Source organism: Mirounga leonina, unplaced genomic scaffold, assembly GCF_011800145.1.
Source record: "Mirounga leonina isolate KUSES-001 unplaced genomic scaffold, KU_Mleo_1.0 Mir_92, whole genome shotgun sequence".
Classification (NCBI taxonomy): Eukaryota; Metazoa; Chordata; class Mammalia; order Carnivora; family Phocidae; genus Mirounga; species Mirounga leonina.
This window is the reverse complement of record NW_023270852.1, coordinates 817,844-832,903: the sequence shown is the minus strand read 5'-3', so window position 1 is coordinate 832,903 and position 15,060 is coordinate 817,844. Positions and strand designations below refer to the sequence as shown.

Sequence of the window (15,060 nt, the reverse complement as noted above, 5' to 3'; positions counted from 1 at the left end):
TTGTGTTCTCTGTCAAATAAATAAAACCTTTAAAAAAAAAAAATCCCACTTGCTTTTGTACCCAAATAGCTAAATTAAAAATTTTAAGAAACCCAAAAAGTAGTTTAAAATTGTACAAATCTCCTTATTTATTTTTTAAAAAGATTTTATTTGACAGAGAGCAGGAGAACGAGCGAGAGAAAGCAGGGGGAGCAGCAGAGGGAGAGGGAGAGGGAGAGGGAGAAGCAGACTCCTCGCTGAGCAGAGAGCCTGATGCAGGACTCAATCCCAGGGTCGAGGGATCATGACCTGAGCTGAAGGCAGATACTCAACCGACTGAACCACCAGGCACTCCTTTTTAACTGCCTAAAGGGTCAATGTGCACTCTCCCATTGTGTTTTTAATCCATCACTTGTAAATAACAGATTGCAGACAAAAAGAAGGGATACAACATATACGTAAATGTACAAAATAAAGGTATCAAAACTGTAACTCCAGCAGAGAACAGGGAAAACAATTTTTCTTCTAGTCTCAACCTTAAGCCTGTGAACAACCTGAAAGATATCCTATAGCAATCATTCCCAAGTATGACCATAATTCCAATCAAAAAAGATTCGTCTGAATACCATCAAAATAAGAAATTATCAATTACTGATAATACATTTCTCATAAGAGTTGCCTTTCCTTTTCAAGCAGGAATCGAAGATAGAAAAGCAGAATTTTCATACTGTATATCTGCATTGTTCAATATCGTAGCTACTAACCACAAGCAGCTACTGAGTGCTTGAAATGTGGCTAGTCCAAAGTGAGATGCGTTTTAAGTGTAAGATGGACACCAGATTTCAAAGATGTACCCCCCCAAAAAGTAAAATATCTTACATATGTGGCTCTCATTTAGTATTTCTACTGGACAGCATTTATTTAGATATAAAATCTCAAATTAAAAAATGGATACCAAAGTAAGCAGCTTGCTTAATATCTTACTGCTTGGTAGTATCACAGGTGGTACTTTTACCTGCCTTAATTTATTCTTGAAACATGAGAAATATAATAAAATGGATAATTTATGTTAGCAAATTAAGTAACAAGTTACAAAGCATTAAAAAAAAGTGCTTTGCACAGCTGCTCTGAAAAGTTTGGTCTGATGCTCTGATAAGAACTCTGAACTCTTGGGAAATTCAACACCCTCGTTAGGTATAAGTTCACTTATTGAATGTGCTTACAAGTGCAAAAACATTGCACTAGATTAAAGAAAGATTCCTGGACATGGATCTGATGCAACAATCTTCAAGTGAAAATTTTAGAACCATTCATGGCAGAAGGGAGAAACAAAGAATCAGATGCTTAATATACAGCTAATTACTTATAATTTTATAGTTATATATATAATATATATTATAGTTTCTAACTCCTAAATGCAAGCACATCAACTTTGATGTTGTGAAAAGGTTGTGAAACCTATGGATGGAAACATTAAAATACACTGCTTGCCAAGAAAAACTGCAAGCAACATGCTTTTCAGTACTCAAAAACGGTCTTACTATTAAACTAGGAACTGTATAGGGGCGCCTGGGTGGCTCAGTTGGTTAAGCGACTGCCTTCGGCTCAGGTCATGATCCTGGAGTCCCGGGATCGAGTCCCGCATCGGGCTCCCTGCTCGGCAGGGGGTCTGCTTCTCCCTCTGCCCTCTTCCCTCTCGTGCTCTCTGTCTCTCATTCTCTCTCTCGCAAATAAAAATAAATAAAATCTTTCAAAAAAAAAAACCAAAAAACTAGGAACTGTATAGACCTCAACTAGGTCTAATTTGCCATGGTGAATAAGAGCACTAACACCGAGTACGGTACAATGCTAAAAGGAGCCTCCTGTAGAAACTTAATCACAAGCCAAGGAGGCAAAGGTACAAAGTCTCTTCTGGAATCAGCGTTCCCGGACCTCCAAACAGGCTTCCCCTTTACACTATCTCTTCACAGCTCTTCTAATAGCTTTCTTTTTCCTACATCTCTTCTAAGCTGTGGCTTTGATACTCCAATATATTAAACAATTTTCCCAGCAGAGCTTTTCTGACACCCACCTGGAAAGATTTTAGGGTACCTCTTTAATGTAATCTTGTTCAAAGACGAAGACCTCCTTCCTTACTCTCAACACTCAATGTTCAAAATAAAAATATAATTACAACCTCAGCTTCTATCAGGCTAATTAACAGAAGGGAAGGAACTACCACAGGCTCTCTCTTCCACGTTCTTTATCCCCAGACTTTCCTCCTCACTTAGTTCTCTTCCTCATTTCCCTCCTCAATCCCTGCTCCCCCCGAAAAAATTTCCACAGCTAGAGAATCTCCTTTTTAAAGCCAAACCATTTAGTTAGGAAAATAAGTATGTACTTTTTTCTTCAATTATGTATTGTTCCTCTGTCACTCAGGAAGAGTTAAGCAAATATTTTTAATCTGACTGCACTCCCGGAAAGATGATGCGTTAAACACACACTTAAATAATACTGTTTTCCCGAATCAAGTGGATTCGCGGCAAAAAGGCAAACCGGGAGAAGTGAGAAGAAAAAAATCATTATCCCAAAAGCTGGAGATGGGACAAGGAGGTGGGGGGGGAGGGGGGTTACACAACTGAGAAGTGCAACACACTTCGCCAGAATCCAACAATTCAACAAGAGAACAGAACCGGCCACAGTGACTCCGGCCCCGTACCAAAGGACAAGGGGGTGGTCTCCCCTCCCCCTTGGGACAAAACTAACTCCCAGGCGCACCACCTCCCAGCCCCAGCCAAGAGGGGCCTAATGGGGGCGCGGGCCCCTCGCACCTTAGGCGGGGCTGTCAGAAACGGTCTGGGTGGAAGCAAGGCCCGGGGAGGTGAGTCCCGCTGCGGAAACGCCAAAAGTACCAGATAGGGGGTCAAAGGCGAACACCCGGGGACTGGGGGCCGCAGCAAGGGACCCTCCCAGCCGGGCTCCCCGGGGTCCCTCGCTGCCCTTGGACAGCAGGGTCCCAGGTACCGGCCTCCGCCGCACCTACCACTCCTCACCTCACGCTGCCCGAGCCTCTGTCTCCACCACAAACCGAGCCGCCGCAGCAGCCGCGGTCCGAGCCATTTCCCTCCCAGCCGCCTCAGCCGCCGCCAAGAGTCTCGGCGGACTCCGCGGCCAGCCAAGCAGAGCACGTCACTTCCGACCAGGGAAGCACCGCCTTCCGCGCCCAGGCTTCTGGTGGATTGGCTGGTACAGACGGCCTACCTGAGGTAGTGGGCGGGGCTTGGGCGCGTCCCGCGAGGCTAGAGCTCGGGTAGTGGGGGCTTGGCTGCCGCTTCCCCTGGGCAGTGCCGGGTGGCCTCAGGACGTCTCTCCCTGTAGCACCAGACCAGGGGGTGGGGGTGTACCTTCGGGGACCCCAGCCGGCCACTTCTCCGGCCGGGCGAACGCCAACCACCGAAGTACTGTATTGTTCCCGTGCCCTCTCCAGGGACTCAGCAGTCTCCTCCAGCCTGGCTGTGGTTCCCAAATTCGTGGTTTTGGCCCCAGGCCAAGGCGAGGTTAGTTTGTGACTGGAAAACTGAAAGGAACAGGCAAGATAGAAAATCATGCACTCCAGACATCATTTACCGACTACTCACGGTGGATCAGGTGCTGTGGGGCGTGTTTTTAGCCCATCACGTGGATTGCGTAAAGCTCTTTCACATTGGTGTCTCATTTAATCCTCAGCAGCCAGGTAGGGAAGATAGCTCAATGATAACTCACAGCTGCACGGCTCTTCTCTACATTACGAAATATCTTTACATACAATCTCCAAAATAATACCTGCCTCATGAGAATTGAATGAGATTATGCTTGTAAAGTTTAGGCTTTAAATGTCTGATTTTAAAATTACATAATCATGTCAAGCAGATAGGAAAATTATCCCCATTTACAGATAGTGAAGCTAGGAGCTGGATTCAAATTCAGTTCTGACTCCAGTCTGTAGCATTTTACAACAGATTGTCCCTTAAACAGTAAAGAGAAGGGGACACGCTCCTTCCACAGGCTTACAATCTAATGTGGTAGACTGATTTGGGCTTCAATTCTCAGTAAAAAATAACCACAACAAAAACTATACACTTTTTTTTTATTGTAAATGCTGTAAGTAGAACTCCCTCCAACAAATAATGGGAAAGAAATCTTTTCTCTCTCCCTTTTTTTTTTTTTTTTTTGGTAAGGTGGATGTGAAATGGATAAAGCCCTCCAATCACTCTAATAAACATGCCTACACCTCCCAGGAAATGAGACTGGACAGGGTTGCTACTCTATGGAGAAGCCTAGAAGCAACTGTATTCCTTGAGGCTGTGGCTACCAGCTCTTGTCCACCCACCCTTCCTACTAGAGCTTTCCATCTCTTCCTCCCCTCCCCCCCACTTCCAGGCAGACTTTACACATCCTAGAAGAATGTCCCTTAGGAATCTGTTTAGTTCCACACCATTGTTCTACTTTATCTTCTCATCAAAGGAGGAATTTCTAGAATTGGCAGCTCTTTCACAAGATTAAAAGGGGAGGGGAAAACAATTTATCTCAGCTGCTTTCCTAGCTTCCGCTCCAGAACTGAGTGTGCCTTCAGAAAAGAAGGAAGAGACCTTGAGAGAACACTGTGTCTTGAGGGAAGATTAGCTGTTTGACTTTTTTTTTTATCTTTCTTATATTTTTTCTTATGAGAAATATTTTCTCTGGGTCCCAGCAGCACAGGGCCCTTGATGAGTGAATTTCTTGTAGTTCCAACTTCATTATTTTATTATGCTTCTCAAATGGCCAATACTTAGTAGCTTCTGATCAACCAGAAGGGTCCCAATAAAAAGAGAAAGGGAGTTTGATGGTTCTCCAGTTTCCAAAAAACTAGCATTCACAAATTGCCAAGTGTCAAGAATTGAACTAGTAGCCCTCTCTTAGCAGCTCATCTCTCTGGCAAAGGGTATATGAGGATGGTTGTGTCAGCAGGAGAAACACAAATTTCTAGGACAGACTGGTGCTGCTGTCATTTGGAACCAAAGAAAACATAGCTGGCAGCCATTTCTCCCTCTCCTACCAGGTTCAATATTAAGATTTGAAAGTAGAGAAAAGAATTGAGGAGGCATTATATTTTTAAGTGTTCCAATCCTAACCTCCCACAGAGTACTTAACAGCACCACAAATATTCCCAAACTTCTTCTAGAACCAAATGAGAAATGGGCAACCTTGTTTTACTACAGGTTAAAAAAAGAGAGAGAGAGAGAGAGAGTGGCTGATATTTACTGAGCATTTAAGGTCAGGCCTTCTTCTTAGTGCCTTACAAGTCATTGAGTTCCTCTAGCAACCTTAAATAGTGGTGCCATTATTATATCCTCATTTTGTAGCTGAGAAATTTGAAGAACAGAGAGGATAAGGAATTTGCCTGTAGTCACACAGATACGAAATGGTACAACTGGGATCCAAACGCGGGTCTAACTGTAAGGCCCAAGCTCTTTGACCTTCACACTGGCCCCCAAAAGGCCATGGAGATTTTTACAGCAATAACATAGCTATTAAAGGCCATTTATCAGGAAACCTGTTCTTCACTTTCTTTTCCCAGTGCTGATCCCCAACCCTGCTGGGTCCTATACCACACAACTTAAAACCTATGGTTTTTACTTCTCAGAGATCATTACCTAAGGCAGGTAACACTGTCATAGAGAAATGACATTAAGAACATTAAATAGCCAAACTATAGAAAGAGTCCAAATGTCCATCAACTGATGAATGGATAAAGAAGATATGGTATATATATGTGTGTTTATATATATATATATAAAGATATGATGTGTATATACATTTATATATATAAAGAAGATATGGTATACACACACACACAATGGAATACTACTCAGCCAACAGAAAGACTGAAATCTTGCCATTTGCAATGATGTGGATTGATGGAGCTAGAGTGTATAATGCTAAGTGAAATAAGTCAGAGAAAGACAAATACCATAGGATTTCACTCATAGGTGGAATTTAAAAAACAAAATGGATGAACATACACTATGGGGGAAAAAGAGAGGGAAACAAATCATGAGAGACTCTTAATGATAGAGAACAAAGCCAAGCAAAGCATGTCACTTTGCTTTGGTTGATGGGGGGGATGAGCTAGATGGGTGATAGGTATTAAGGAGGGCACTTGTTACGATGAGCACCGGGTGTTCAATGTAAATGATGAACCGCTGAACTCTACACCTGAGACCAATATTGAACTGTATTGTCAACTAACTAGAATTTAAATTTAAAAAGACCACATTAAATGTGTAGATAATGAAAGGATGTGAAGTTTGTAGAAGGAATATGAAATGTTTGCCTTGTAATTCATTCAGCAAAAAAAAAAAGTACTGAGCCCCTGTTTTCAATATATCAGGCACTATTGTCTGTGCTGGGGATACAGTAATGAGCAAGATGAGGTGTCCCTGATCTCATAGAGCTTAGAGTCCAAGTCCAACAGGGGAGACAGACATTAAACACGTAATTAATTAATCATTTATCTAAATTGTAGTAAGTGGTATGAAGGAAAACTATAGGGTTCTTTGCTTTAAAATGGAAGGCAGAAAGGCCTTCCCTGAGGAAGTGGTATTGAGCTGAGATCTAAAGGATGAGTAGAAATGACTGAGGATGAAGTAAGCAGAAAGCATCCCAGGCAGAGGGACAATGTGTACAAAGACATTGAGGGAGGGGCGCCTGGGTGGCTCAGTCGTTAAGCGTCTGCCTTTGGCTCGGGTCATGGTCCCAGGGTCCTGGGATCGAGCCCCGCATCGGGCTCCCTGCTCCACGGGAAGCCTGCTTCTCCCTCTCCCACTCCCCCTGCTTGTGTTCCCTCTCTCGCTGTGTCTCTCTCTGTCAAATAAATAAATAAAACCTTAAAAAAAAGAAAGGACATTGAGGGAGGAAGGAACATAGTTCAACTGAGGAACCGAGAGGCCAGTGTTGCTGTTGTATTGCGAACAAGAGGGAAGTGGCTTTAGATTTGGTGGTGGAGCAAGCAGATCATGCCGGGCCTGGGAGGTTATATTAAGAATTTAGGTCTTTATCCTAAGAACGAGGAGTAGGAGTTTGAGCTCTCAAATGATCCAAGTTGCATTTTAAAAAGATTTCTTATGGTTGAACGGAGCATAGAGCATATATCAGAGTGAGGCTACAGAGGATTTAGGCAGCTCAGTTTGGGGGTTATTGCAACAATCTAGGGAAGTGATGATGGTGGCTTGAACTTTGCATAAGACACAGTAAATATAGAGCTGAGTCAGGGCTTTTGTCCTTGGAGACAGTCAAGTAGAGGAGAGAGATTTAGAAATAAGTATGATGTAGTAAGCATTACTAGAGATATTTTTAAGTAACTTTGGAAGCTTGGGAAAGAAGAGGGGAGGATGGAAGGTAGTTATCTATTTCTGCATATCAAATTACCCCAAAACTCAGTAGCTTAAAGCAACAAAAATTAACTATCTCACAGTTTCTTTGGTCAGGAATCTAGGTGTGGCTTAGATGAGCAATTCTGCCTTAAAGTTTCTAGTGAGGTTACAGTCAAGCTATCTGCTGCCAGTCTCACCTAAAGGCTTGAATGAAGAGAGATCCACTTTCATTTTCACTCATGTGGTTGTGATCTCTTAAAACATGGGTCTCTCCACAGGGCTGCCTCACAACATGGCAGCTGGCTTCCCCTAACATGAATGACCAAGAAAGCGCAAGAGAGAACAAGAGTGTGTGAGAGAAAGCATCCCCAAATAGAAGCTGCAGTCTCTGTAATCTAATCTCAGAAGTGAGGTCCCATCACTTCTGCCATACTCTATTCATTAGAAGAGTCAATAAGTCCAGTCCATGTTCAAGAGGAGGGGAATACACAAAGGTGAGGCATACACAAAGACTTGAATACTAGGAGGTGGGGGGTCATTGGGTCACCAGAAGCCGGCTACCACAGCAGGTTTCACAGAAGAGCTACCTCTTCTGTGGTTATATTGGAATTTTTTAGGAACATCTCAGGAGGAAGGGCACTCTAGGCAAAGAAAAGGGTATGTGAAAGATACAGAGATATCTTTCTATAAATTTACTTCTATGATTTCTACCTGTATACTTGCATCTTCATGAAAAAAAGATATACAAGGATATTCATTGAAGCATTATCGTATTAGTTTGCTAGGGCTGCCATAACAAAGTACCACAAACTGAGCGGCTTAAACAGTAAGTTTATTGTCTCACAGTCCTGGAGGCTAGAAGTCTGAGATCAACATGTTGGCAGAGTTGGTTCATTCTGACAGCCATAAGGGAAGTATCTGTTCTGGGTCTCTTTCCTTGGCTTGTAAGTGGCTGCTTTCTCCCTGTGTCTTCTTATCATCTTCCCTCTTAAATGTCTCTGTCCAACTTTCCTCTTCTTAAAAGGATACCAGTCGATTGTATTAGGGCCCACCCTAAATGACCTCATTTTAACTTGATTATAAGGAACCTATCTCCAAATAAAGTCACATTCTGAGATATTAAGGGTTAGGACTTCAATATTTGAATTTTGGGTGTAACACAATTCAACCCATAATAATTATATAGTAGGAAAAGAGTAAAAGTAACCTAAATTTCCAACAATAGGGAATGGGTTAAATAGGTTATGGTATGTCATAAAATGGGAAATGGAATACTATGTAGCTGTTAAAAAGATGGACTGATAAGATAAAAAATTCCAGGGGCGCCTGGGTGGCTCAGATGGTTAAGTGTCTGCCTTCCACTCAGGTCATGATCCCAGGGTCCTGGGATCGAGCCCCACATCAGGCTCCCTGCTTGGCGGGGAGCCTGCTTCTCCCTCTCCCTCTACTGTTACCCCTGCTTGTGCTCTCTCACTCTCTCTGTCAAATAAGTAAATAAAATCTTAAAAAAAAAAAATTCCAATGTGGAATAATCTTCAATATTCTGTTAAAGGAAAAAACCAAGTTGCCAAATAATTTGTGAAATGCTAGTATTTATGTGGAAAAACTAGAGTGTGTTGTAACAAAATAGGATACCTTGGGAAGGATACCCAAGAAATTGACAGTAGTGTCTGTGTCTATGAAGAACTGAGAGGCTGGAAGACAGCATATAGGAGGGAGCCTTCGGCTGATTTTGTTACCATGAGCATGTATTACTTTCAAATTAAAAAAGAAAAATATTAAGAGCTTAGTAATTTTGGCGTGAAAAATGGATGCTAATAATTTTTATTAGAAACGGAATGACAAAAAGATAAGTTGATTTGGACATAAGTATGTGGATTTGTGTAGATTCAGAGGGTATGATGAAGGATGGGGGTTGTGATTAGTTCGTATGTTATAAACCTATTTTAAGATTGTGGTGGGGTGTTTTAAGTTATCAGTCCTTCAAGGATTTTCTAGTCCAGGGTTTTCTAGCATAATCCTAATATCAGATTCAGTTGGGTTCAATAAATGTTCATTGAGATCAGCCAGAAGCCAGGCTGGGTACGAGGGAAACAAAGATGAATACAATATGATCCTGCCCTTGAAAAGCCTATGGTCTCGTAAACCCAAAAGCAGAAAAGAAAAAAAACACAAAAGGTACACAAATAGGAAATGTCAACACACTGTGGTAAAAGTTATGGTAAAATTGCACACTGGTGCCAACAGAGGAGCACCCAGCCCCGCTGGAGAAGAGGAACTAGCTCTGAAGAATGAGTAGGCATTAGGTAAGGGTAGGAAATGATGCTTCAGACAGAGGGAAAAGCATGAGGACTGGTACAGAGGACTCAAAATGGCTCAGAATATTTGGGACTACATGGAATTTAAATATTTACAATAAAGGCAACTGTTTAAGTCAGTGGCTGAAAGATTTTTAAAATCTGTAGAGCTTTGGGGCACCTGGGTGGCTCAGTCGTTAAGCGTCTGCCTCCGGCTCAAGTCATGGTCCCAGGGTCCTGGGATCGAGCCCCGCATCGGGCTCCCTGCTCCGCGGGAAGCCTGCTTCTCCCTCTCCCACTTCCCCTGCTTGTGTTCCCTCTTTCACTGTCTCTGTCAAATAAATAAATAAATAAATAAATAAATAAATAAAAAATAAAATAAAATCTGTAGAGCTTTGTAAACTTTTTCACAGATTTTTTTAACCCATTGTCCCATATGATGGGTCCTGATTTTTAATTATGGTCACTGAGCTGACCGTAATCTCCTTGTCTTCTGAAATCCTAACACCTAATTACTTAGTTTAGCCCTCAATTACCTCCTATTTTAGAGTGTTTTCAAATTGTTTTATAATTATAGCTTCCTTCCATCTATTGAGTTCTTACTGTTAGGCACTGTGTTCAGCATTACAGATACTGTTTTATTTAGTCCAAAGCCTAAACTTTTTACCACTACCATCCTCAACTTCTCCCAGACAAGATCATAAACTCAGTGAGGGCAGAAAGCAAAGTGTTGTTTTTTTTTTTTTAATTTTATTTATTTATTTGAGAGAGAGAATGAGATAGAGCATGAGAGGGTCAGAGGGAGAAGCAGACTCCCTGCTGAGCAGGGAGCCCAATGCGGGACTCGATCCAGGACTCCAGGATCATGACCTGAGCCGAAGGCAGTTGCTAACCAACTGAGCCACCCAGGCACCCCCAGAAAGCAAAGTTTAAATGTTTTCCCTTCTCATAGTTTCCCTACTCAGTCTCTCTCCCACTGAACTCCCTGCATGTATAACTTCCCTTGACCTTATACCCTCTCCAGCTTCTACCTGATTTCTTTGTTTCCCACTATAACAAAACTCAGAAGAACTGTCTATACTTGCTGGCTTTCTCACCCCACTGGGCTTTCGTCCCCTCCATATACTGCAGCGTCTGCTATCAAGTCACTGCTGACCTGCATCTTGCCAAAGTCAGCTCAACTCTTTGTCCTCATCCTTCTGGACCACTCAGGAGCTTTTGACATTAGTGATCACTCCCTCCTGGAAACACTTTGCTCTTTAGGCTTTCATGATGCCAGGTCCACTTTGTTTTCCTTCAGCCTTCCTGCCTGCATCTCAGTCTCTTTTCAGCTCCTTCCTCTTTATCAGACTTCCAAAGGTAGGAGTGCCCCAAGACTTAGTCTTCAACTCTTTTCTCTTCGTTTATACTGTCTAACTATGTGATCTCATCAAGTCGCATGATTTTAAATATCATTCCTAGGCCAGTGATTCTCAAATCTATATCTCCAGTCCCTGACTTCTCCCCTGAAGCCTAGACTTGTGTAACCGTGTACTTGATATCCCCATTTGGATGTTGGATGGACAACTCAAAATTAAGAAACAGATTAAAAACTCTCAGTTATGGGACACCTGGGTGGCTCAGAATGTGTCAATTAGAAAGGTAAGAGTAAGTGTGGTTTGAAAGATGGGGCATAGGGACGCCTGGGTGGCTCAGTCCGTTAAACATCTGCCTTCGGCTCAGGTCATGATCCCAGTGTCCTGGGATGGAGTCCTGCATCAGGCTCCTTGCTGGGTGGGAAGCTTGCTTCTCTCTCTGCCTGCCGCTCCCCGTGCTCGTACTCTCGCTTTCTCTCTCACTCTCTCTCTGGAAATAAATAAATAAAATCTTTCAAAAAAAAAAAAAAAAACAAACAGAAACAACCCTCAATTATTACCCCACATCTGTTCCCCACCTCCCCATCCCCTCATCCATCTCCATAATTGGCACCATCGGCCCATTTACATAGGCCAAAAGGTTAGGAGTTATCCTTGATTCCTCTCATTTCCTCATATTTCAATCAGTAAACTCTACTTGCTCTACCTCCAAAATACACCCTACTGCCTAAGCTGACCCTCCTTGCCATCTCATTGCTGTCATCTGGTGCAAGCTACAATCTTAACGGGCCTTCCTTTATCTAGTCTTGCTCCATTAAGTTTGTTCTCCAAGCAGTAATTGGAGTGATTTTAAATGGTAAATCAGATCACCTTACTCTTGACTAAAACTGTAGTAGCTTCCCATCTCACTGAGAATAAACCTTGCCTTTACTTACAAAGCCTTGCACTATCTGATCCCCATTTACCTCTCCTGAGTGGCTCTGCACCTTGCTTACTGTGTTTCAGCAGCAGTGGCCTTCTTCCATTCCTAAGTAGATAAGAACAGGTACGCTCAGTCCTGCTCTAATGACTTTACACTAGCTGTTCCCTTTGCCTGGAATGCTGTCCTTTGGGTTTGGCTGGCTCCTTTTTGTCATTCAGATCTCTGCTTAAATGTCACTTGGGTAGCTCAGTTAGTTAAGAGTTCAGCTTAGGTCAGGATCTCAGAGTCAGGATCTCAGGGTCATGAGATCAAGCCCTGCACAGGGCTCTGCATCCAGCATGGAGTCTGCTTGAGATTCTCTCCCTCTCCCTTTGCCCCGCCCCCTGCTCATAGGCACGCGCGCACGCGCGCTCTCTCTCTCTCTCTCACTCTCCCTCTAAAATAAAATAAATAAAATCTTAAAAAAAAAAAAGTCATCTGCTTAGAGAGAACTTCCCTGACTGCCCAATCTAAAATAGCCATCTGGTCCTCATGTATATAACATCACTTTATCTTAATGCTCTGTGAAGCATCAATCACCTCCTGATACTTAAAAAAATTTATTTTAGTTCATGTTTGTCTTCTACACTAGAAGGTAAGCTCAATGACAGTGAGGGCTTTGTCTTGTTCACCACAAATTCATATACATTTAGAGCAGTGCCTGGCACAGAGCAGGAATTTAATAATTATTGATTGAATGAATGAGTGAATTTGCTTCTGTTTATAGTGAATATCTCCCCCCTTCCAGTTAAAAGGACAGTTAAGACCCATGTCTTAAAGGACTTAGAAGTGAATGTGAATTATGAAAGAAAATATTATTTAAATGGAAGTCCTGCTTTGTAAACCAAGGGTGGAGAGCATTTGTACTGCCACTGAAGCATTACAAAAGATTCCGTTGAGAGTTACTATATAAAACATAAAATTAAGTTGGAAACTTTTCAAGGAAGAAGTATCAACTCTTTCCTTCATGTGCTTCAAAAAGGATATCAGTTTTGTGCATCATAAAAGTTATATGTGTAGGCAATGACTCACAAGAGGAATAGCCAACCTACTCTTTTTCTCTCCTCCTCTCCCCTCCCTATAAATATCATAAAGAAACAGCTATGACAGGCACTTGAAAGAGCAGCTAACATTTTCTGAGAGCTCACTGTGTGGTAGACTCTAAGGGTCTAATGGGTTAGTGGATTAACTCATTTATTCTTCACAACAACCCTATGAGGAAGGAATAATTAGAATTCCCATTTTACAGATGGGAGGCACAGAGAGGTTAAGGAACTTGCCTGGGTCCTACAAGGAGTGGTAGAGCAGGGCAAGCTGACCCCAGTGCCCAAGCTCGTAATCATCTACCATGCTGTCCTAGGGGATGGCATTTCAATATGCATGGCTGTTTGTCACCACTCTAGTCCTCTTTGAGACTACGGAGGAGGGTGAGGAAAAACACATGAGGGTGGAGGGAAGTGTCAAACCAGATAACCCACAGGTTTTTCGTTTTTGAACCCTGGGCCCTTTGCCAGTCAGGTGAAGTCTGTAGACTCTTTCTTGAACTAATGTTTTTACGGGCAAAGCTGAAGTACAATTGGAAACCAGTTACATTGAAATATAGTTCTCAAAATATTAAGTCAGCATTTGCTATAATAATATACATGCTTCCTTATTAATGTACTAAGTAAGAGCTAATACCAGGTCTAGTGACTACTGTAATTTCATAGTAGTATGAACATATATGATATTTCACGATATTTTTTTTTTAAGATTTTATTTATTTATTTGAGAGAGAGAATGAGATAGAGAGAGCATGAGAGGGGGGAGGGTCAGAGGGAGAAGCAGACTCCCTGCCGAGCAGGGAGCCCGATGCGGGACTCGATCCTGGGACTCCAGGATCATGACCTGAGCCGAAGGCAGTCGCTTAACCAATCGAGCCACCCAGGCGCCCGATATTTCAAGATATTTTTAACTGCTATACTGTGACATAGAAATATTTCTTGGGATATCTATTGGTGAGAAAGTCACCGATACTGCTAATGCTACAGTGACTTGTTGCCCACATTAGTAATGGAAGGAATTGATACATTTCTGTTAGAGGTTAATAAAAATGAAGATGTCATTTTTTCTTAAGTTTTTATTTAAATTCTAATTAGTTAACATACAGTGTAACATTAGTTTCAGGTGTACAATATAGTGATTCCCTACTTCCATAAAACCCAGGGGGCTCATCACAACAAGTGCATGCCTTAATCCCTATCACCTATTTAATCCATCCTCCCCACCTCCCCCTGCACCCCCCACACACCCCTGGGACCCTCAGTTTGTTCTCTATAGTTAAGAGTCTGTTTCTTGGTTTACCTCTCCCTTGTTTTTCCCTTTGCTCATTTGTTTCTTGAATTCCACATATTAGTGATTTATATGGTATATGTCTTTCTCTGACTGACTTATTTTACTTAGCACAATACTCTCTAGCTCCAAAGTTTATAGCAGCACTATCTACAATAGCAAAATTATGGAAACAGCCAAGTGTCCATCAACTGATGAATCGATAAGGAAGATGTGGCATGTATATATATATATATATAGAATATTACTCAGCCATAAAAAAGAATGAAATCTTGACATTTGCAATGACGTGGATGGAGCTAGAGAGTATTATGCTAAGAGATCATAGTTTTTATTTCATTTTTTAATTTTTTAAAAAGATTTTATTTATTTTAGAGAGAGAGTGTGCATGAGTGGGGGGAGGAGGCAGAGGGAGAAGGAGAGGAAGAATCTCCAGCATACTCCACTCTGAGCACAGAGCCCAATTAGGGGCTCAATCCCAGCACCCTGACATCATGACTTGAGCTGAAATCAAGAGTCTGATGCTCAGGCGACTGAGCCACCCAAGTGCCCCAGGGATCATAGTTTTTTAAACATAAAACTGGCCAGAGTCCCAATTGGGAAATAGATGCCACCCTCAAAGCATTTTGATAACTAAGACTCCAATTCCTAGAGGTTTTCTCTAGAGCAAAGAGAAAACAGCTCTGTTTCAACAAAAACAGCCTGGATCCAGAAGGAACCAGACCAAAGGCCAGCACAGTTTCAGTAGGAGCAGCCTGGCTGTGAAG

General features: G+C 42.2%; 1 protein-coding gene across 1 annotated transcript in view; it reads right to left on the bottom strand.

The window, feature by feature from the left end:
- PIK3C2A (phosphatidylinositol-4-phosphate 3-kinase catalytic subunit type 2 alpha) overlaps positions 1–3,106 on the bottom strand; it is a 98,958-nt gene extending 95,852 nt beyond the window's left edge. The window contains exon 1 of the mRNA XM_034995476.1: positions 3,012–3,106. The gene's annotated coding sequence lies outside the window, so the exon portion shown is untranslated. The remainder of the gene's footprint in view (positions 1–3,011) is intronic.
- Positions 3,107–15,060: the final 11,954 nt, after the last annotated feature.